We start from the raw sequence: 23,934 nt of genomic DNA on the forward strand, positions 1-23,934 counted from the left end.
AAGAACAATCTGTGTGCCCTTCTCTAACTGATCTGTTTTAGACCTACGTAACCAAATGTGCACCGACACTGGAAAAACCATGACATCTCTCTAAACTAATGACCCTAACAGTTCTGACATCTAGAATGCCCCAAAATACATCCATAAACACAAAGTAACCCACAAAACATAATCAATGACTCACCAACCACTAAAGCTGAACAATTCAATAAAACCTTCAAAATCTTTCTTGTCAATGACCAACACATATCCATATTCACACCAACCACTCTACCTCATCCTATCAGCATATGCCCCACTACCCATGACTTTGTGAAATCATACAGTCCAGCCACCTGCACAAATATACTAATGGCTGCCAAGTTCATCTTAACCAACTGCATCAAGCATGAGCCAAGTATCGCAATAATATTTCCTCCGACCAAACCCCTTTCTCCTCAGGCAACTGTAAAATAAATTTATGAAAATCATATACTGCCCTACCATACACTCTCCTGGTAGACGCTGCCTAAGATTTCTGCACCAATCCCCTGGTTATATCAGACCAAGATGACACACCTCATGGTCCTCCTTCCCCCTGGGACCAACTGTCAAAACCTGGCAAACTGAAATCGAGACAAATTATCAGCAATCTCATTCATAACCCCTGCCACATCAAGCCTGTGAAAGAAAAAATTATTAACAAACTCTTCAAAAATTAACTTACATAAAACTAACAATAATTCAGATCTTGCAGTCTTTGCTTGCAAAACCTGCACCACCGCCATATTGTCCAAATTAAAAATTACCCTCTTTCCTCTCAACCACTTCTGTCAAGCTACCAACACAACCCTAAATGGAATCAGCTCCAAAAAGGCAGCATATCTTTTTGACTCATCTTTCCAGTCTGCTGGCCAGTGAGCCGCAAACCATTCCCTGCCAAAAAACACACCCATTCCAATACCCTCAGCTGCATCCATAAGCAACTTCAGTTTCCCTTGACCAAGCCAATCTATCTGCCAAAAGGAAACACAATTAAACTACTCCAAAAAGGACAGCCAAAGTGCCTAATCAGCCTGCATCAACTCGCCAATCCTGACAGATTGATGTTTGCTCTTCCCTCATTTTAACTAAAAGGCCACTGACCTACAAAAAGTAATCCCTGGGTGAACTGCCCGACATGGAAATTTTAAAAGCCCTAACAGCTCCATAACTTCCCTAATCAGCACCTTATGCTTGCACACCACCCATCCAATCTTCTCCTTGAAACATGCTAGCTTATCAACTAGCAAGCAAAACAACCCTTATTCTGCAGCCACCAATAAAGCCAAGATATCCATTGCCTTAGGTGGGTCATTCAACCTCTGCCTAGCTAAAGGGACTCCCAACTTATCACACATCCCCCAAATCTTTTGTAAACCTTCCAATGCACCCCCAAACCCCTCACCTACTATCAAGAAATCTTCCAGGTAATGCACCACACTCTGTGTATCCACTTGCTGCTGCCAAACCCAATGAAGTACAGTGCTAAACTTCTTGAAAGCAGTGCAGGCTACTGAGCATCCCATTGGCATAGCCTTATCAAAGTAAAATGTGTTCCCATCTACCATACCCAACAATGGCCACTCCTCCTCCAATACCATGAAAAGGCAAAATGCAGATTCAATGTCCTCCTTCACCAACCACAGATCATTAAACCCCTGAATAACCTTCATGGTGTCATCCAAAGATGTATACCTGACCTTGGCATCCTCTACTGAGATAAAGTCATTAATGGAACTATCTTCTGGGTATGACAAATGGTGAATCAGCTGGAACTCACTGGCCACTTTCTTAGTAATCAGACCCAGCAGTGAAACCTTAAAACTTTCAAAGAAGGGGTTATCAGAGGGTCCTAAAAACCTACCCACCTTCCACTCCTTCTCTAACAAACCTTCCAATATGTCATCCTTCTCCCATACAGATCCCAAATTCTTACAGACTACCCCACCCCCACTACCCTTGATTTAATAGAAACCCCTTGAGAAAAGCCCTCAATTGTTTCATCCTTAAGAGAAGAATCAGGAAATTGCTGGATCATACACCACAATACTTGCACCTTAATGGGAGAATGCATCCCCTTGCCCACCCAAAGGGACACCCCTTTCCCACAGACCTTGAAAATTCTCCCTACCTTGTAGATTCTGAAACTCCTGAAAAGAAGAAGGTAAAACATGAACATTAGTGGAAGGCGAACCTGGAGTCACCAAATTAACCTTCTGCTGACCACACTGTACTGCTGAATGACTCCCAACACACTTGGAACAAGCATGCAAGAACATTTACCCTACCCACGAGCAACATCCCACATTAAAAGCCCAGCATACACCCCTTCCCCCCTACACTCAACCCTCTACTATTCACCCCAAAGCTATCCATCATATTAGCTAGCCATATGTCTGGATGTCTACCCTCCCAGCGGAAAGAATGATAAACTGCTTTTTGCTTCCAAAACTTCTGATCATACCACAACCAAGTGGTTCCTGCCTGCAAACTCTGAGCCTCACAAATCATAAGAAAGTAGGCCAAGAGTGGTAAAGCCAAAGAAGTATCCTTCTCCAGCCAAATTGCCATGTAATGCATAAAACCTACCACCCAATTATCCCACATCCTAGGTCACATCCTACCTTCTCTCCTCCTCCACCCCAGTGCTGCTAAAGCTGCCAAAAGGTCCTTATTTTTCACCATTTCTGATTCCACCAATCACTGCACTCCTTCCACATCAATTAATTCAAAGACATCAACATACTCCCCTCTCCAAATCTTTGCCATAACTGAGGATGGAATGTGACAGGTCAGAAAAACTGTCTCTACCCCTTGCCCTAAAGGCAATGTAGCTAACCAATCACCTGGCCATGTGCCAAAATCCAACTCAACTTCACAGAATGATCCCACCCCTCCCATTGAGGACTCCAAGCTCTCCACAGACAACTCTACGCTACCATCCCCACTGACTGCTTCACTCTGTCCCTGCTTGTGACACCTCTGCCTATCCCAGAAAGACCCTACAGTTTCACCTGACTCTTGATACACCTTATCCCCAGCTATCCCACAATTATTTTCCATACACTCCTTACATTTCCTGCCTATTGGAACTCTCAACAGCAAATAATTACCTACTGCTCCATCCTGAGACACTTCTGCAACCAAAAGATCCACTACGACCATATCTCTCGGCTGCTCTACCCACTATCCCTTAAGCCCCTGACCTGGCCTTTGCCAACAGATGCCATCTCTTCCAACTGGACTCACCTGTTTCATCTGCCATCACGGACTCAGAATTAGGCACCTCCTGGGACACTCTTCCACCTGCACCACAATGGTTGCTCACCTCTGCCACAAACTCTGCGTATTCACCATCTGCAACAAAGAAGAGACACATTAAGAGTTCAGAGAAAAATAAATAAATAAATGTCTTGAATTAGCTCCTGCCAACCACTGAAGCAAGCATGCGAGTACAGTCAATTAAATAAGGATATCTCTTCGAAGTTCTGACTCCACACTGCCCAGAAGCTGCCTGCCAACTCAACTACTGCCATACAAGCACTCACCAATCTATAAGAGCAAAGTTAAAATTGAGTTCCTGTCTGTGCCCTCATGCCAAACACTTGTTACATGCCTCTCAACCTCTCAGAGCAAGAAATCTGGATAAAGCCACAAACAAAATTGGGACAAAGACTCAAAATAGGGACATTCTTCATACAGTGCTCCCCCGAACCTATCAAGTTGATAGAACAACAGGTCCCACACCAGCATGAGTTCCCCAAAGGTTATGAAATCCAAACTCAAAAGACTGTCATCAGATTTTTACCACAGTCTCTAATGGTTTGCCACAACTTACCAGAACCACAATTTGATGAACATAGCAAAAACATGAAAAAAAATCCAGACACCCTGCAAACCTTCATACAACTGAGAGGATTATTTTACCTTTTTTTTATATAACTCCATGGACAGTCTATTGAGTATCCATGCTGTGAAGTGCGATGGTGCTCCTATATTGCCTCCAAAAGTACACCAACCTCCCCATGACCATTAGAGCCTCTCTGCACATGTGCAGGAACAGCTGGTATTTGCGGACAATCCTAGCAGCAAGCTAGCCATTCCACTGTCCCACTCTCACCAACAAACCACTCAAGCCTTTCTTCTACAAAAAACACACACACCACCACTGATCAAACACCTGTGAAATGACTGATCAACAAGGGGACTGAGCTGCAAAACCAAGTCCACAGTATTTAGATTTCCCAAAAATAGAAAAAAGTAAAATCATATTCCTGGGCAACCAAGTATGCTAAAATGTGTCTGCAAATTATCACATTCCAAGCACTTCATGTTATATAACAGGCAGAGAGCAATGATTATTTTAGTCTAAACCTAAAGCAGTCAAAGAAAAGTCTGTGCAGCATTTCCTATCTAAATTGACAAGCTAAATATATGACAAGAGCCATATCCACTCTAATACTTGCCATTCATATGGATACTCTGTTACATTACAAATGTCTTCCACTTGAATCATGATTCATTTGAGTCACTTTCTAAAGGAACCATGGAGTTTACTAAGAGACCACTTGTGATCCATGATCTGTCAAACACTTGACAGAAACTTTATCTGAAGAATTAACTTTTAGAATGTTTTCTTTTCTGAAAAAAAACACCTGCCACTTACAACCAGCCACCCACCATTAACCCAAAGCCTACCTGTTCTCCAGAAATACCCAAAGGTCTTCTCAAATGTAACACTTGCCTTAACAAGATCATGCCTAAATATGGTCCCCATTCCCATCTGCACTCACATAAAACACCTAAGTACCACCTTACAACTACCTGACTTCCTCTACCTCAGCCTAATAAATTAACTCTTCCCTTCCAGAGATTAATCAAACATCCATTTATTTCTTAACTTCAACCTCCTTCCCCAACGACCCTCTCCACCCCCATTTAACTCCCTCTAACTTCTAACTAATTATGTCCCTGGACAAATTAGTCTGTTCCCAAACCCCATTTAACAAATGTTTAATGTGGAATGGAAACTAAATGAGTACTTAATAGTAAGGATGTAGGTAGCTGTGTTAATAATTAACTGGAGAAAAAGAAAGACAGATATGCAGATAGATAGACAGATAGATATGTGTGCATGTGTTTGTGCTTGCACTCATGAGCGAGCGCTTATGTGTGTGTGTGTGTGTGTGTGTGTGTGTGTGTGTGTGTGTGTGTGTGTGTGTGTGTGTGTGTGTGTGTGTTTGTGCCTGTGCAAACATCTAGACATCATATCCATTGACTGAATGCTACCAAAATCCTCAAATTGCAGACCACTCCACATATTCAGTAACATCTTACTTTGTTAGGTTGCAGTTAGTTTGCCTGAATATACTTCTGTACAAACAGTTGGTATACTGTCTGTATAAAGGACTAGAAATAAAAACCCAGTTTGCCACAGACAAGTAATGATATTTATTTTCTGCAACACTGTATGCTACCATCCAAAGATTAATAATTTTACTAACAAAAAATGATCCCCTTAAAATTTACCAGATATACTCAAATAATAACTATAAATGGGTCATGTGCCATACACTTTCAGGTTATCTCACTGTTCCATAAGACCAGTGAAGGACTTAACCAGATATTATGCATCTGTGAACTAAGCAGGGAAGAAATAATATTTATTTATAATGTGGTATATATGCATATATATATTTTACATATATATATATATATATATATATATATATATAGAGAGAGAGAGAGAGAGAGTTGTTAGTTTAATACAATATATTTATATTGGTTATACTAATTCCCATTGATTGTTATAGAATTATCTTACTTGTGTAATACAGTCAGTGTAAAAGAATTGTTCACAATCTGTTGGCAGTGACTTACTTGCCAGATTCTCTTGGCTATAGATCCTACTCCCTTTCCTCTCCAACTGCACCAAGTGATTCATTCATTCAGTAGGTGTAGGAGCCTGTTAACATTGGGTGAGGTAAGAGTCCTTTGTTCCACTCATTCCTGCCTGGGAATCCCAAGACAGTTTCATCTGTTCCATGGCATACTTTGGTGGTAAAATCAGCCCAGCTTGCTTGTTCTGTAGGATGGACTATCCTTGAGAGCACTCCTCTCTCTCTTCATAGTTCCATTCTAGCTGCCCCCTGAGGGTAAGCATGGCTGCACATGCCATATTTCCCTTGAATTATTCCCTGACTTACACACTGTAGCGTGGGCTTGGTAGACTCAAGCTCCATGGGGTAGGGATCACCTACTGCTTCTTTTAGGTGTGACTGCTGTTGTCAAGAGAGAGCTGTTACTGTCTCCCCAGAATGGGTAAGATGTCTGCTGTCCCTATCTCCCCAGAATGGGTAAGATGGCTGCTGTCACTGTCTCCTCAGAATGTATGAGATGGCTGCTGTTACTGTCTCCTCAGAATGGGTGAGATGGCTGCTGTCACTATCTCCCCAGAATGGATGAGATGGCTGCTGACACTGTCTCCCCAGAATGGGTGAGATTGCTGCTGTCACTATCTCCCCAGAATGGGTGAGATGGCTGCTGACACTGTCTACCCAGAATGGGTGAGATGGCTGCTGTCACTATCTCCCCAGAATGGGTGAGATGGCTGCTGTCACTATCTCCCCAGAATGGGTGAGATGGCTGCTTTCACTATCTCCCCAGAATGGGTGAGATGGCTGCTGACACTATCTCCCCAGAATAGGTGAGATGGCTGCTGACACTATCTCCCCAGAATGGGTGAGATGGCTGCTGACACTGTCTCCCCAGAATGGATGAGATGGCTGCTGTCACTGTCTCCTCAGAATGGATGAGATGGCTGCTGTCACTATCTTCCCAGAATGGATGAGATGGCTGATGTCACTATCTCCCCAGAATAGGTGAGAGGGCTGCTGTCACTATCTCCCCAGAATGGGAGAGATGGCTACTGACACTATCTCCCCAGAATGGGTGAGATGGCTGCTGACACTGTCTCCCCAGAATGGGTGAGATGGCTGCTGACACTGTCTCCCCAGAATGGGTGAGATGGCTGCTGACACTGTCTCCCCAGAATGGATGAGATGGCTGCTGTCACTGTCTCCTCAGAATGAATGAGATGGCTGCTGTCACTATCTTCCCAGAATGGATGAGATGGCTGCTGTCACTATCTCCCCAGAATAGGTGAGAGGGCTGCTGTCACTATCTCCCCAGAATGGGAGAGATGGCTACTGACACTATCTCCCCAGAATGGGTGAGATGGCTGCTGACACTGTCTCCCCAGAATGGGTGAGATGGCTGCTGACACTGTCTCCCCAGAATGGGTGAGATGGCTGCTGACACTGTCTCCCCAGAATGGGTGAGATGGCTACTGACACTGTCTCCCCAGAATGGGTGAGATGGCTGCTGACACTGTCTCCCCAGAATGGGAGAGATGGCTACTGACACTGTCTCCCCAGAATGGGTGAGATGGCTGCTGACACTGTCTCCCCAGAATGGGTGAGATGGCTACTGACACTGTCTCTCCAGAATGGATGAGATGGCTGCTGACACTGTCTCCCCAGAATGGGAGAGATGGCTGCTGACACTGTCTTCCCAGAATGGGTGAGATGGCTGCTGACACTGTCTCCCCAGAATGGGTGAGATGGCTACTGACACTGTCTCCCCAGAATGGGTGAGATGGCTGCTGACACTGTCTCCCCAGAATGGGAGAGATGGCTACTGACACTATCTCCCCAGAATGGGTGAGATGGCTGCTGACACTGTCTCCCCAGAATGGGTGAGATGGCAATGGCTGCTCACTCACATTCTTTCCTGCGAGCATCTAAAGTCAGCTACAGGTAACAGAGCACCTGTGAAATTATTTAAACTTCAGTCACATGTGAAGTTGTTGTGGTTTTATCCCTTTTCATCACTGAGCTGGCTCTTAGATCTACTTGTTTATAATTTATGCTTGTATTTTCTTCTTATTATTGTAATACAATCTGTTAAAAATGTACTACCGATGCTTAAATTAATTTATTTTCGCTGTTTGTAACTGTCCTAGGCCATGGCTTAAAATTAGGACCAACCCACCTACATGGTTAACAAACAAAGAAACAAACAGAAATATAGATAAATGATAGACAGCTAGATAGATAGATAGATAGGTAGACAGACAGATAGATAGAGAGAGAGAGATAGGTTGATTGAGAAATATATATGCAAAGTTTTAAGGATGATAAAGTAAAACAGTCAAATCATAATGAAGGTATTCACGGACAAAGCAGTAGATTTATTGAAAGACTTATGAATAATTGTGCATAGTAACTGGATCTTACTGGGATTTACTGTGTGATTTGAAAGGTGCCAATATTCATATTTACAATGGTAATTAGTACACAAGATTTGTCCTACATATGGTACATGATATTCAATGATTTCTGAGAAACCAGGGAAATCAACTGGCAAAATCTTGTGTGCTATCAACAACCTCGTTTTTTTTAGTAAAGCCTTACAACAAAGTCTTGCTTAGAAAGAACCTCATTTTTAAACCTGCCAAGCAGTAGTTCTGCCTATATCCTCCAAGAGGCCTAGCATAAACATGCTCATGGTGTCAGGAGTAAGTACTGATGCTTCACACAAAGGAATGACATTTTATATCAATAAGAAACAAAACAGTCTCTACTTCTAATACATAAATGACATAAACTCAAAAGAGATAATGTCATCAGACATTGACACACTCATGAATAAGAAACTCTCACTAAACCAGAACTCATCAACTATTATTAGAAAAGTATTTTACTTAGCCCAGCTAACTGATAAAGGCATATCCTTTAGCCCCTAAGAAGTGATGCAGATGTGATATCCTTTTTGATTAGCTGTGCTAGATAGAAATATTTCTTTATCACTGTTGCAACATGATGATTTAAGGTAAGGGAATTATCTGACCACGTTCTAAGACCTCACACAACATCTTCATTTTAGAAAAAGAAGCAGATTTTCCTCTCCCACAGAATAATTGCTATTATCTCTCAGACTGCACATACACTTAATCAAAACTTTGCAATAACAGTAGCTAAGATGTAATTAGTTAAAAGTCTGTGCATGAGGGAATCATTCAGTTGGTATAATAGTTAAGGGGTTAATCTCACAAATACAAGTACAGCATTTAATTCCCACCTTTGAAAGAGAAATTTCCTAGACTTAAAATGGCACACAAGGGCATTACTAACTTATGAAAAATAAGAAAACATTGCAATTTTTTGTCAGGTCCCACTGGTCAAATGGATAAGGGATTGTGAGTTTGACTCCCATCTGGGGTGATATAATCTTAGTTGCTTGGCTGGAGCCAGGATCCACCATAACTGCTTATCTGCAACCAAAATCCACCAAGTTATGCATGCACTCATGTCACTACACCACAGGTACCAGTATGATTCGATCATAGTCCATGTGGACATTAATGACCTGAGATGTACTTCCCTGGACTATATGAAGAGGGACATTGTTCATCTCTTTGAATACTTGTTTCAGGCAGGTATGTACCCTCACCAAGCATGATGCCACAGTAAGAATAAAAGATGACTGGCTTCAATAATTGACTTAGTTTCAGATATTTTTCAAGGGCATTCAATATTTGTCAGCATGGAAGAACATGGTTAAAAGACCACGTTACTTTGCAAAGGATGGTCTGCACCGTCTCTCCTAGACATCTGAACATTGACTAAAATGTTGTCCACCCACCTTAGAGCCTTTTTTAGGCAATGCCTCATTGGCAAACCTACCCACATAGCAAATAAAACTCAAAGGAATCTGAAGATGTTGCAGCTCAATGCTAGGAGCTTAAACAAGAAACTCCACATCCTGCAGGCTCTCTTCACTCTGGAGAATATAGACATCTGTGCCGTTACTAACACAAAGTTTAAATCCACAGAAAGTACTCCAGCAAGGCTTCAGTCCCTTCCACACATTTAAACCTGCACAGACAAGGACAAAAGGTGGAGAAGTCTCAGTCTATATTAGCAACAGGCATAACTCTGCATTGCTTAAACAGCATTATGCCCTGGAATGTATCCAAGTGCAAGTCACATAGACAAACTCCCATGCCATATCCTAGCAAGCTACAGTATGTCCTAGAATCCAATAGTTTATACATAGACCTATTGGAGACACTCATTATTAAACTAAATACCCTATTCAGCAGAGACGTTAATTACCCCCTCTACAGATGGGGAAACATACACTGCTCATACTCACAGGCACGATGATTTCTGGACTTTACTACCATAAATATCCTTGATCAGCTAGCATGGACACCTAATAGAGGTTCAAACATACTGGGCCTAGTACTCAGTAACATGGGAGAATGCTGCACTCCCTCACTCCACCACCCACCCACCACCCAGTATCATGCTCACACCGGTGAGTTTGGGCTACAAAGCCATCTCCTTTGAAATAAAAAGCAACAAGGTAAACACAGCAATCCATGTAACATTTAGGAATTATTGAAAAGCAAATTATACCCTATTAAATGATATTTATCAAAATGCAGTGACCCTTCCAGCCCTGAGTTCACAACAACCTATGCAGAAGTTTTCACAGAGGTCCTGTACAGGCATGCATATAGCTACATGGAGGCTGCTGTAGCTACTAGAAGTAAACCCAAAGCAAACCACACTGGTGAAATCCTAACCTTAATAGGGTATATAAATAAAAAAGTCATGGCTACAAACAGGAACAACAACTCCTATAATGATAGCAGCTCTCTAATTAAAGTAAAAAGGAGATTAAGAAGACTAATTAAGTCCAACAAGGCCAATTATGATAGCCTCACAGGCTAAAGACAACCACGAGGTCTTCAACAGCAGTGTTCAAAATTTCAAAGGCAGCATACAGCAGTATGCCAAACTGGTGGTCAGTGGTGCTACCTTCACTGAGCAGATTGACATAGCAAATTTGCTGACGGACAAATTCATCTCAAACCTTACCCAACCACCTCCTTCCATGAAACACCTACTAGTATAACACCCCCATTTCTTAACAAGGAGCAGGTCCTGGAGGTGCTCACAAAGGCCAAAAACACAGCCTGAATTGGCCCCGACAATATCCTGGGAAACATGACCCATCAAGACCACTTCAGTCGCTTTTCAACTATAGCCAACCAACTCCTGGAAACTACAGACCTGTTAGTCTGACTAGTCTAATGTGCAAAGCTATAGAACAAATTATCAAGGAAAATATCAGCAAAGACATAGGCAACCTTCAGACTCTGGACCCAACCCAATTTGTCTTTGTTAAGGGAAGATTATTCCTACTAAACCTGGTGGACATCTTTGACAAGGTCACCAAGACAATGGATGAGGGGAAAATGGTGCATGCTGCCAACCTAGACATGGCTAAGGCATTCAATATAATATCTAATGCAGGTAGAGTTGACAAACTCACCTAAGTGAGCATAAACCACTAGTTAACCTGCTGGATTGTGAACTGGTTCACAGACAGGACCAAGGAAGTAAGGATTGGTAATATCACCTCCACCGGCAGGGTACCTCAGGGCTCCTTGCTGGGATCATTCCTATTTGGCATCTACTTCCCAGATGTTAAGGCTAATGTCAAGGTCTTTTGACGGACCATGTTCACAGATGACTGCAGATGTGGAGCTATCAGAGATTCCCCCATGACACAAACATCTTACAAGAGGGTCTAACATAGACAATGAGTGGTACCAAAGTCACAGACTAAATCTCAATGGAAAGAAATGCATTATAGTGCCTGTTAGGAAAACTGCCATTCAGGCTAATTACTCCATAGATAAAACACCCATAAGAGCTTACCCAATAATCAGGGATGTGAGAACATATGTAGACAGAAATTTGTCATTTGACCAACATGTTGACAAGATAGTAAAAAAATCATTCTAAGTTGCTCATCTTATAAGTAACGGCATGACATCCAGGTCTAAGGAAGTCATAGCACCACTTTGCCCCTTATCAAACCTATCATTGAGTGTAGTCCCCCTATGGCATGTACCTGACAAGACAAATGCAACAGTTGCAATGCCTACAAATATTTTTTTATCAGAAGAATCCGGGGTATATAAACACATTGTCCTATGCAGATGGCCTTAGAGCTCTGTTGTTATAATCTATCTTCAACAGGTTACTGAGGGGCAGTCTATGCCTTTTATAAATGACATCCTCAGATACAACTCTGATGGGCCTTTTGTACATTCACAAAATGAACTGCACCAGAACCACCATATCCAAGGATTTAATTTTTGCTTGTGACTTAAATAAGACATGTTGACGAGACAGATATGTTTATCAGAGGATGTCCATACTCTGGAACATGCTTTCCGTCCATGTGAAATAGAGTCCATCCGTATCTGTATTTAAGCATAACCTTGAAAAATGGATGAGAAACTGGAAATTCACCCCAGTTTAGCCTCCATGTCTTTGATAGACAGAGGCAGACAGTAATGCCCAAACAAGCATGCCCCCCCCACATAACCTCTAGAAACTTTCTAACTAACATACCCACTCCTAATAAATGTCATTGATACATAGGAACATAATTGGGTTGGATTGTACATCTAGGTTTATAAAAGCCATGGTAGTCACTAGCCTAGTATATAACTATGAACCTCTGAACCTATGAACCAAAGCGTTTTTTTTTTTCCCGCCATTATGAATAATGTTATCCTGATTATCTTCAAGGAGTACTAGCAGTATGGTTGCTAATTTCTGAGTTGAGGAATACACAGTAGCATTCTTTTTCTACGGCTGATTAATAAACTGTTAGTAGCAGACCATTAGCAGTGTTAAGAGATGTGTACCTGTAGTTTTAACTTCAAATTAATAAATACTTTATTAGAGTTAAGAAGTATTATGACATCAATATACAAAACAATATTTAATGAATTAATAAAATGGGGAATTGTAGAGGGCCTAACACTGAACCTTTAGACACTCCAGTACTTGGAATTCCTTTTTCCAATAAGGCCTTTTTGGCGTAAAGCTGAAAGGTTCTATTGTTCAGATAGTCTTGTAAGTACTGAGCTATATTATTTACAAAATTAAACTTTCCACGTTTGTTGACGGTTGTGACGAACTACTTCAAATGACCTAGTCACATCTACAAATATTCCAGCTGCAATGAGCCCTTCTTTGATATTATAGTATGTGGTATGAGTAGTGGAGAGTAAAGCAGTTACTGCGCGAAAAGAATTGTGAAAGGCACGTTACTAGTCATGGGAAAGACATAGCCATTTCCCTGTTTAATTAGCTGCTTGTGCTTAGTAGCTTTTTAAATGTTTATTTGAAACTACAGACATTTGGGATTGGCCGTAGTCTATGAGGAAGTACGGGGGATAGGTATGATGAAGGAATGTTTGATGGCTGGTAGGACCATGCTTGATGTGATAGACAGGCAGAATATGACAGCATGGATCTTAACAAGTTTTTCAGCTGCCGTCTTATGAAAGGTAGGCGTTATCTTACTGAACTTGTCACCAGAAAGGTAGAGTCACATGATGCCAGTGGGTAAAGCTGTGTACCAGCAGTATCACCTTCAGCTTGTTAGATAGCTGAATGGGAAAAAACTTGACTGAAATGTATTGCACAGTTTAGAACAGAAAATGTGTGTGGTCATTTTCAAATTTATATTAGAATTAACTACCATCTCACTATTAATGATTGAGGAATCAGTAATATGGCCTTCTGGCTATTTCATTTCCTTCCCAAAAATGTTTGGTTTAGTACTAAGATGCATAAGGTTTTCACTATTAGAAACTACCCTGATTGTTTTTACTTTTATTCAGTAAAGTTTCATGTATTTCTTTGTTAGACATGTCCTGTTTCCAGGCTTCCATGCAATATGTCTCTGCTTTATTTATTTATTTACCAATCAGGCAGGTACACAACCGAGTTTTGAGCCTTCAAAATATAAATGGGAAGAAAGTCTATTGAACTGTAAACAGTATGGAAGTGAAATTCGAAAGTGCAAGACGGAAGTCAGTCTGACAATATAGTGGGGACCTATTTATAGTATCAAAGTAGGTATCAAGATCAGGTAGCTTCTATTCAGGAAAAAGTCCACCTGTAACTATTTGTTTTGAGTGACTGAGAAAATAATAAAAAAATGAACTCTTACTATACTTGGCAGGATTTCAGTGTGTAAAGATTTATGTTAGATGCTGATCACGAGGGAATTTGGAGTTGAGTTATTACCTGTATGCAGAGCAGCTGTGATTGGTACTCTTATTAACTGCCCAAGACTGTCCTGATGATTTTGTTCAGCTGACATACATCTGGACCTGTAGCATTCATTTCATGGAAGCCAGTAGGGAACATATTAAGTAGGGTCTGTTGTATGGCAGAAAGAGGGGAGGGGGTAATTCACCATCGTATGTTGCTGCTGCACACTCATTGTGCATCTATTATCTTTGTTTCTACCTTGCTATTAACTTTAGAAAATTCTGAAATAGGTCATCTTCTGCTGTGCTACCATTCTTGCCATGAGGGTACCTTTCTACATAATGCAAAACATTAATCTGTTTAAGTTAACAATCATCACACAGTCTAAGTTGAAGATAATGTGGCATTACTATCATATCCCCAAGAACAAAAAACTGATGTGAAAAACAAGAAAAATGGCTCAGGAAAAATGCCAGCGTCCACAAGCAAGTATTTAATAAAATCAATGTTCTTTAAAAAACAATGTTGTGATGGAAAAAAGTCCAAAATAAGCCAAAAAACAAGAATCAACAAATCCAAGTGTAAAGCGCTTTTCGTCTGTTAATATAAACAGACTTTTTCAGAGAAATGCACTCTGTAAGTCAAAGGGATTTTAAATGCAGCACAAGTAGTCATATGACAGATTGTCAGAGTCAGAGCAGTGCTGACTTGCTTTTCACCTTTTAAAGAGAAAGACAATATGCAAAAATCAAGAAAACCTAACAACAAGTAATTTGTGTTAAACACAGTGGTTCAATGTGTTTCATGCATTGCGTTCTAGTTATTTTACACTCTACTTCTCAAAAGCGAGAAGTGTATATGTGTATTACTACAACCAGGATGTTATGTCAATGAGCATTAACATATAAAAACATACAAATGCTAATGTTGAATGTGTTGTCAGTGCCTGTATGTGAAGTACTGAACAGGGCTACAGTTATGCCCCAGATGTATAATGTCTAAATATTAAAAGGGTGCCCATACGTGTGACGCTATCGCACCCTCCCCAAACAACAACAATAATGTATTAAACCGTGTATACGGTATGTATTTAATAACCTGTCCTGTCAGAACAGGGTTAGACACTTATTAAAACAATGTCATTAAATACTAAACAAACTACCTTAAAATATACTAAAACACAACAAGTAATAGACACCTATCTTCTGGTCGGTCAAATGCAAAATATCCGCATTGGAGGACTGTGTGCATTAAGTGCAAAATTGTACATCTAACGTAACCAATTCTTAAGTTTAAGCATACAGGCGAGCGAATAAACTTCGTTCAATCCTGGTGGGTGACATGCATCCAAACGTAACTGCCATAAAAGTTCTATCTTTTTTAAATTTAGTGAACTGGAGCCACCTCTAAGCATAGTATGGATTAAATTGTCCTGATCTTGTATTTGCTCAATAACTTAAAATTTAAACGAGTGGTTGGGTTTTTCCATACAGTGCTTTGCTAGTGCATTTTCTTGTTTGTGTCTACTGATTGCATATGTGTGATCATAGATCCTGTCACGAAGCCTTCTGTCGGTTTTCCCATTATAGAAGGCTGGGCATAGTTGACATAAAGCCAGGTAGACTACACCTTTAGAGTTACAGTTGAATTTGTTTCTCAAAGCACAATTTCTATCTCTGATAACAAACTTGCTGCCTATGTCTATATACTTACAATAATTACACATCTCACAATGGAATATACCTGCTGTTCTGCGTGTGTTGTTGTGTCGACCTTCTATGATGTTTTTTACATTTTTACCACACCTGTAAGTGACAACCGGTGATGGTCCTAACTTTTGGGTGATGTCTCTGTCAGTTGTGAGCAAGTGCCAATTTCTTTTCAATATATCCACCACTTCTCTTGCTCTTATATTGAAAGTGAAAACAAACCTAATGTTCCCATTGGTTGTTTGTGTTGAACTTCTACTCTCAAGTGTGTTATAGTTAGAGGTGTTTGTGTGGTTAGTCTGTTCAGCGACAGTTGTGTCAAGATCTAGATTTGACTCCCTTGGTACTAGTGGGATGTCCTTGATCAAAACTAAGCAATGAAAAGAGTGGGAATAATCAGTCTAACAGTGAGAAATCACTCTTCTGTAACAACTAAGAGCAAATATTATTGCATCAAAAGTGAGACATTCTTCACATGTGGGCAGAAGTGATATATCAGTATCAGAGGAACTAACACTTATATTTGCAGAAACAATAATGAACATCAAATGGGCAGCCATGGTGGTGCAGTGGTTAGCATTGCCGCCTCACAGCAAGAGGTTCTCCGGTTCGATCCCCGGCTGGGGTGCCTTCTGTGCGGAGTCTGCATGTCCTCCCTGTGGTCGCGTGGGTTTCCTCCGGGTGCTCCGGTTTCCTCCCACATCCCAAAGACATGCTGCAGGTGGATTGGACACTCTAAATTGGCCCTAGTTGTGCGTGTGAGTGTGCCTTCTGTGGAAGATTGGGCGCCGGGCTGGCAACTCGACACCATAAAACTCCACTGCCAATCAATGTGCGGACAAGGTGATCCGCTGTGGCGACCCCTAACCGGGAAAAGCCGAAAGAAGAATAATGAACATCAAATAGTGTTATGCTTACTGGATGCAAAAAATATAGGATGTGAGAAAGGCCTTAGAATGCCTTAATGTTAGGAAGTATGGAGCTGCTTTTTTTTTCATGTTGGTCAAATGATCGCATCCACAGAAACTCTTTGTCTGTTAGTATTTGTAAGCCCTCTTAGCATAGCTTGTCCAGGTGTTAGGACATATTTTTCACAAATCACATACAGAAAGGAGAGTCAGATCACCATGAATGAAAATATTTTTGGGTAAATATAGACATGACAAAATGGCCTCATCAAAAATAGAAATATGTAGAGTGTCCAAACCTAATTTTGGGGATGTGTTTTCAACGGGATGGTATGCACTTGTCAAGACAAGGGAAAGGAAATTTGCAGCAGACAAATTGCAGTATTTGACAAACACAACGCAGGATTTTTGGCAGGGTAAAAATTTACACAGTTTGCAGATAGCAACATCTGATGTATCTCTGATGTTTGTTAATGCTGGGTGCATTAGCAATAACATTGTTTTTCCCCCATTGGAATATTTGCTAAATTCCCACAAGACTGATGTTGAAGTTTGTGAAACATAGTTAAACAATAATGACTGGAAATCACTTTGCTCAGGATATAAATATTTTTACTGTAACGGACATTCTAACAAAAAATCAGGTGGCGGTGTTAGGATAAGGATTACAGATTGTTGTAAGACCTATGATTATTACATTTTCAATGATGACATCAACACTATAGATTTTGTAACTAGCAATAAAGACAACCCTGGAACTGATGACAATTGTTGGAGTGTATAGACTACCAAAGTCAAGTGCTGATGACCTACAGAAATTCATACATGTCCTGCATAAATATGGAAGGGAAAATTAATAATGGCTGGGAAAGTAAATTTACCAGAAGCAGACTAGAATACTATTAAATCTGCAACATTAATAATGAAATTATTTTTCAAAGTACGTCCAGGAACAACAATTGCTTCAGATTATAAAAGCACCTACCAGGGAGTGGAACATACTAGACATTTATTTATGTTCCTAAGGAAATCACTGTTATTGTATATCAAGTTTTACCACCACTAATGAGCAGTGATCATTGGGTTATAAAGGTTAAATTATGGTAGATCATTTTGCCAAAGTGACATCTAAGCCAGAGCACGGAAGATTCATAGCAGTTATATGGAAGCAAAATAGTCATTATGGAAAACTATTTGCAGTGCTGCATTTAGATGAAAACTGCAGAACGAATGTTGCAAGTTTTGAAAGAAATTTAGTTTGAATCCAAAAAATCAAAAAGAAGTTTAATATCAGTGTCAAGAGGATATATTTCAATAAGAAAAATATACTTAATTAAGGCGAGAGACAAAAAATATAAGAAATGGAAGAGGTCATACTAAAACTTTGAAAAAATGAAATAAGCTAGACATGCATACTGTATGACAAGATAAAGACAAGTCAGAAGAAAATTTATACAAAGAGATCGAGGATAATAGGAAAACATTTTATAGATACATAAGATGTGGTAGGATTAATGACAAACAACTTGACAAACTGGGTGTAGATTCTAAAATTTATTCTTAAACACAGATTATAGATATATTTATAAAACTGTATGCAAAGCAGTTTGACTGCACAAAAGAGGTGATAAATTGTATTAGTAACATCCAGGTAACCTCAGATACTGAAATCAAATTAGGTTATACTGAAAAATAACTATGCAACTTGGGCCTAAATAAAGCACAGGGAAAAATGGAATTAGTAATAATGACGTAAGAACACTTTGACATGAATATATAGTATCATTATATGTGTGCTTCAGTAGGTCATTTAAATAGGGGAGATTCTTCAACATTGGGGAGGTGCACTTATTAAACCCATCTTTTAGGAAAAGGGAGGTAGGAAAACTCAGATCATACAGATCTAGACGGATGCTTTCCTGTTGTGGAAAAATAACAAATAAGGTGATTTGAGATAAATTATTATCAGAATTCGAATGGTAGGGACTTGTGTCACAATGTATATGCTGAGAATAGATCTATAACTACTCATAGCATGATGCACTTTAACAATATAATAAAAGCTATAAATGAAAAATGATACTGTGATGCAATTTATATATATTTAACTTTGACATTTGATAGAGACATACTTAAAACACTGATCAATAAATTAGAACAACCAGGTATGGATGTACTCTTGATAAGATGCATAGCTGTATGACTTACAAATAGGACATGGCAAGTATAATACAGCAATTAGGCAGGTGAAATTCTTGGTTACAGTCAGGATGCCCCCAGGGCTCTTTTCCTAGCACCATACTTGTTTAGATTGGAACTTTCAGATCAATCTTTTCATTTGAGGTATTCTACAGTCTGCATGCAGATATCTTGAAAATAGGTAATTGATTATATGTGTTAAAGATAGGACATGTCTGCAAAATACCTTGACCAGATTGACTATTTAGGCTCAGGACAGTAATACATTAAAAACTAAGCTTATGAGATTTGTGAGACATAAATTGAAACGTGAATATTTAATACAGCACACAGTGATTGAAACTCTAGATTCATTTAATGACCTGGATATATGGATTGATCCAGTTTTAAGTTTTTCTTACATATTAACCAAATGGGTAATGATAGTTGTCGCTTGTGTGTTGCTACATGAATAAATGAGTCTTCATGGATTCTGTTTAAGTAGCTTTATTCTATACAAACACATCACTGTAGAGGCTTATTGACTATGACTAGGTAACTTGTATACAATTACACAAGTTACAGCGTATACCCAACTCAATAACAGCAAAATAGTCTTGTAATACACTGAAAAGGTATCACAACTCACACGAACTATGGAGAGATATAATATCTTTTTATATTTTAAAAACATAAAAAACAAACCACTCAAATTAAGCACTTTTATCTACCACATGTAGACTTCATCAGAACACCATTGTAGTAGTCAATTCAGTTTAAATAATTTTAATTACCCAATGGGAATGGACAATCAATTAAGATCCCTACATTACATATTCATAACCTAATGAATATTCATACTATTGCTTCCTAACCTACTCACATAAAACTAAATGTGCTTATTTGCTATAAATGATACATTAAAATACTTGACTACTTTAACCATCAGGAAAATTCCTAACAGTTCCTGTACCCATCTTTAAAAAGACATAAAGACCACAAAAGTACCTCACCAAGAGGATTACTGGCCTCAAACAGATGCCCTATGCAGCCCAACTCAAGAAACTCCAGCTGTACTCGGTTGCATACCGCTTACTCAGAGGTGATCTCTGCCTGACATACAAGGCCATGTCCAACCCAGAATTGATGGACATGCTCCACCTAAAAAAAAAACAAATCCCAGAGAGCCACTCGCTCTAGAAATATAAACCTCACCACAATGATAAATAGGACATGCTGGGGGGATAGATTTCTATTCCAGAGACTCCCCATGCTTTGGAACAGCATTCCAATATACATCAGGCAGAGCCCCTCCCTAACACTCTTCAAGAGAAACCTTGACGGGTGGATGGGAAACAGAAGATTTACCCCGGGGATCACTGCAGTTGCTCTGCTGGAGAGTGGCGCAGGGAACTAATGGCTCTGCTGGACAGAGGCACAGGGAACTAATCTAAGGGGGTGGTGAAAGCCAACACATTCTGGCTAGGCTTATAAATGCCCTTGGGCAGATAGCCTAGTACTTACCTATGAACCTATAAGTATGTGTGTGTGTGTCTGTGAAGAACAAAACAAGTGTGTTTACTTGCATTTACTACAAATTGTATATATATTCTACAGTGACACAACCAATTAATACATAAATTCATGAATGCATTGATATCCAGCAATTACTCAAGTGGCTGGAATTTAACTGCCTATTCACTGTCTGGCTTCTAGTAATAGCTTAGTAAGAATATGGTCATTTATGCCAGGGGCATAAATTTGTAGTAAATGTTTACAGGAGCAATATTTAAAATCTGTCCCTATTTTTGGAGTTTTGTCCACCATTACTTCTGGCTTTGTCCAGATTTCTTGCACTGAAAGGTATGTTTAAGTTATTATTAAAGACTAAAATATCTGAACTTGTATAGCATTAAAACGTAGCAAAGAATCATCAGACAATCTGTATAGAAGAATATATAGACATGAGAGGTATACTAATTTAATCCCTGAGAGAGTAGCTGATGCATGGAATAAAGTACTAAATTACATAAAAGCAAGCAATAGATCAGATATGTTTAAGAACAACCTTGACATTTATCATGGGAATAACTTATTTTTTATAATAGCATGTAAGAAAGGTATTATTGCCCGTGCCTGAAATATTTAGATTCTGCAAGGGTCTCTCAGTGCATTGACAGTTTTAACACCTCTGCAGTTGTGTGGGGAGTGGACTGTCAATTCTGAATGAAATACAAAAGAAAACCCTAAACAAAGGCCTGCAGTTTAGCTACTTTCTCGCTGTAGCTGGATACCTTCAAAGTATAGTGTAAAATAAGGTCTGAGTCAAACATACATGTGGCTAATCAGCGATAGAAAGAAGTAGTAATTTTACAGAAGGTAAAGAAGATAACAGTGACTCACATAAATCACATTATATGTCAATGGCAAGGCAATTCACAGTTACTTCCTTATGTTTGGCATGATTCATACAAAGCATTATGGAAAAGAGAAAGTGTTGAGGGAGAACAAGATCACATTGATACATCAAGCCCCTTGGTAACCATGTTGTGTAAAACAGGCTAAAATTACACACACAGCACTTAGTGTGATTTTGTTGTGTTAAAATAGGTCAGGAATCAAAGATAGAGTAAAAAAACAGATTTTTTTAGTTTTAGGGTGGAGTTTTCCTTTAATTTTCTTTTGTGTCGATAATCAGAAACTAGCTTTCTTTATTTGGTGTTTAGCACAAGTGTTCCATACAAATCAAGCCTTAAATTGGCCACACTAAATTCCATGGACATCGATATATAGTGTTAAGGCACCAACAATAATCCAATCAGTAGACAGATCAGCACAAAAAACAAACAGCTCCAACAAGGCCCCTACTCATCAAAACCAGTTTTACTCTCACTGAAACTAGAGGCCTGCTAACTACTTTTAACAAGGCAGATTAATATAAAGCAACAAAATATTTACTTGCAAAAAATCAAATAATTTGCTTAGAGCAAATTAGAGATTAACCAAGTGCAAAGCATTTCTTAATTTTCTGTTGTGGTGACAGTGACATATAACTTTAAAGTACCAACAATAATCCAATCAGTAAGCAGATCAGCAAGACAAAAAATGCACCACTAAGACCACTACTACTTTGCACTTTGGGGGCCATTAGAGGTAGGCTAATGTGAGATGCTTGGTGTTCCTTTTAGTGTGTGTGCTTTAGTGTTTGCTTAGGAGCAGTGTTGCCATTGGCTGGCTTTGGAGTTCTTTGAGATTTGGAGGTGTTTCTTTTAAGCACTTCAGCATAAGAAAATCTGTGTGTGTGGTGAATGGAATGTGGCAGAAATGTAATGTGAGTATTCCTGACAATCTATTTTGCATACAATATTTTGCCTCCAAGGCAGTTGTGTATGTACATCTCTCATGTACTGTGTTATTTTTTTAATGATTAACTGGTTGCCTCAGAACATGAGACAATTGCTACATTAACCTGGGATGCCAATATCTACCAAAGCTTGCCACAGAGACAATTGGAAATTGCATACCCATGTTGTCTGGTCCTGTAATAGTACTGGCTGTTTAGGATTAAGGATTTGGTTTTATCAGGAATCTCCTAGGGTAGTTTTTTGGGTTACAGGCAGGATTTTATATAATGCTGGGAAATGGTTTGCTGTTTAGGATTAAGGACGGGATTTTAACAGGGGTCTCTTAGGGTAGTTTCTGGGTTCATGGGCAGGATGGTATATAATGCTGGGAAATGGTTTGTTGTTTAGGATTAAGGATTGTGTTTTAACAGGGGTCTCCTAGGGTAGTTTCTGTGGTTATAGGCAGGATGTTATATAATGCTGGGAAATGGTTTGCTGTTTAGGATTAAGGATTGTGTTTTAACAGGGGTCTCCTAGGGTAGTTTCTGGGGTTATGGGCAGGATGGTATATAATGCTGGGGAATGGTTTGTTATTTAGGATTAAGGGTTGTGTTTTAACAGGGCTCTCCTAGGGTAGTTTCTGGGTTATGGGCAGGATGTTATATAATGCTGGGGAATGGTTTGTTGTTTAGGATTAAGGATTGTGTTTTAACAGGGGTCTCCTAGGGTAGTTTCTGGGGTTACAGGCAGGATGTTATATAATGCTGAGAAATGGCAGTGCTAATTGATGCCCAAGCTAGCCACTCTAAGCTTATTTCTGCACAATGCCACACTGCTTAACAGATTTCAGAATTAATCCTAACATTATAGGTAAATTTTACTGTCTTGGCATTTGCTACTATACAGGGCACTGCCAACCACCATGGCCCAATAGAGCACAGCACCGGTTAGAGAGAACAAAATGCTTGAAAACTGATCTTTATGCTCTCTAGCCAACAAAGTACCATGTTTTGGAGCTTCCTGCAGTGGTTTCCACCTCAAAGACCAGGTAATAACTTCTGCCACAAGATGACTGAGCTTGGCATTTCTTAATGTAAAAACATAGAATAAGCAGCTGCCACATGCAGCTTAAACAGCAAACAACTACCAAACAGCAAGTCTATGGCTAAGTCCCCCTTCTACAAAGAGATTTGGAGGCAGGCAGAGAAGACTAGAAAAGCCAACATATAGAGAAATTACCATTTTTGCCACAAAATCAAATAACATATGTACTATTTTTCTATTTTTAGAATGTTTATTGATATTAATACTTTCTGGAGAAACTTGTTTTTGCCATCTGTTCTTTGTATAACTTGGAGCTTTTTTCCCTGGACCTCTGCTGAAAAAAAGCCTCCAGCCCAGTCGGACACTCCCGGTAAACAATTGAAAAATAAAATAAATAAATAAACCTATATAATATCCCTAGAGGGGTATGAATGAATGCCCTCTACAAACATAGCAATCAGCGTGCTCGTTTTGGGATATTAATGGCCGTCATTGTATAATTTAGTTTAACCATTGCTGTTTGGAATTCCCTGTTACACAAGTATTGGCGTTATTAGTTTTTCTTCCTGCATGT

This window comes from Protopterus annectens, chromosome 1.part2 (genome assembly GCF_019279795.1).
Source record: "Protopterus annectens isolate FY-2018-M chromosome 1.part2, PAN1.0, whole genome shotgun sequence".
In the NCBI taxonomy this organism is placed as follows: Eukaryota; Metazoa; Chordata; order Ceratodontiformes; family Protopteridae; genus Protopterus; species Protopterus annectens.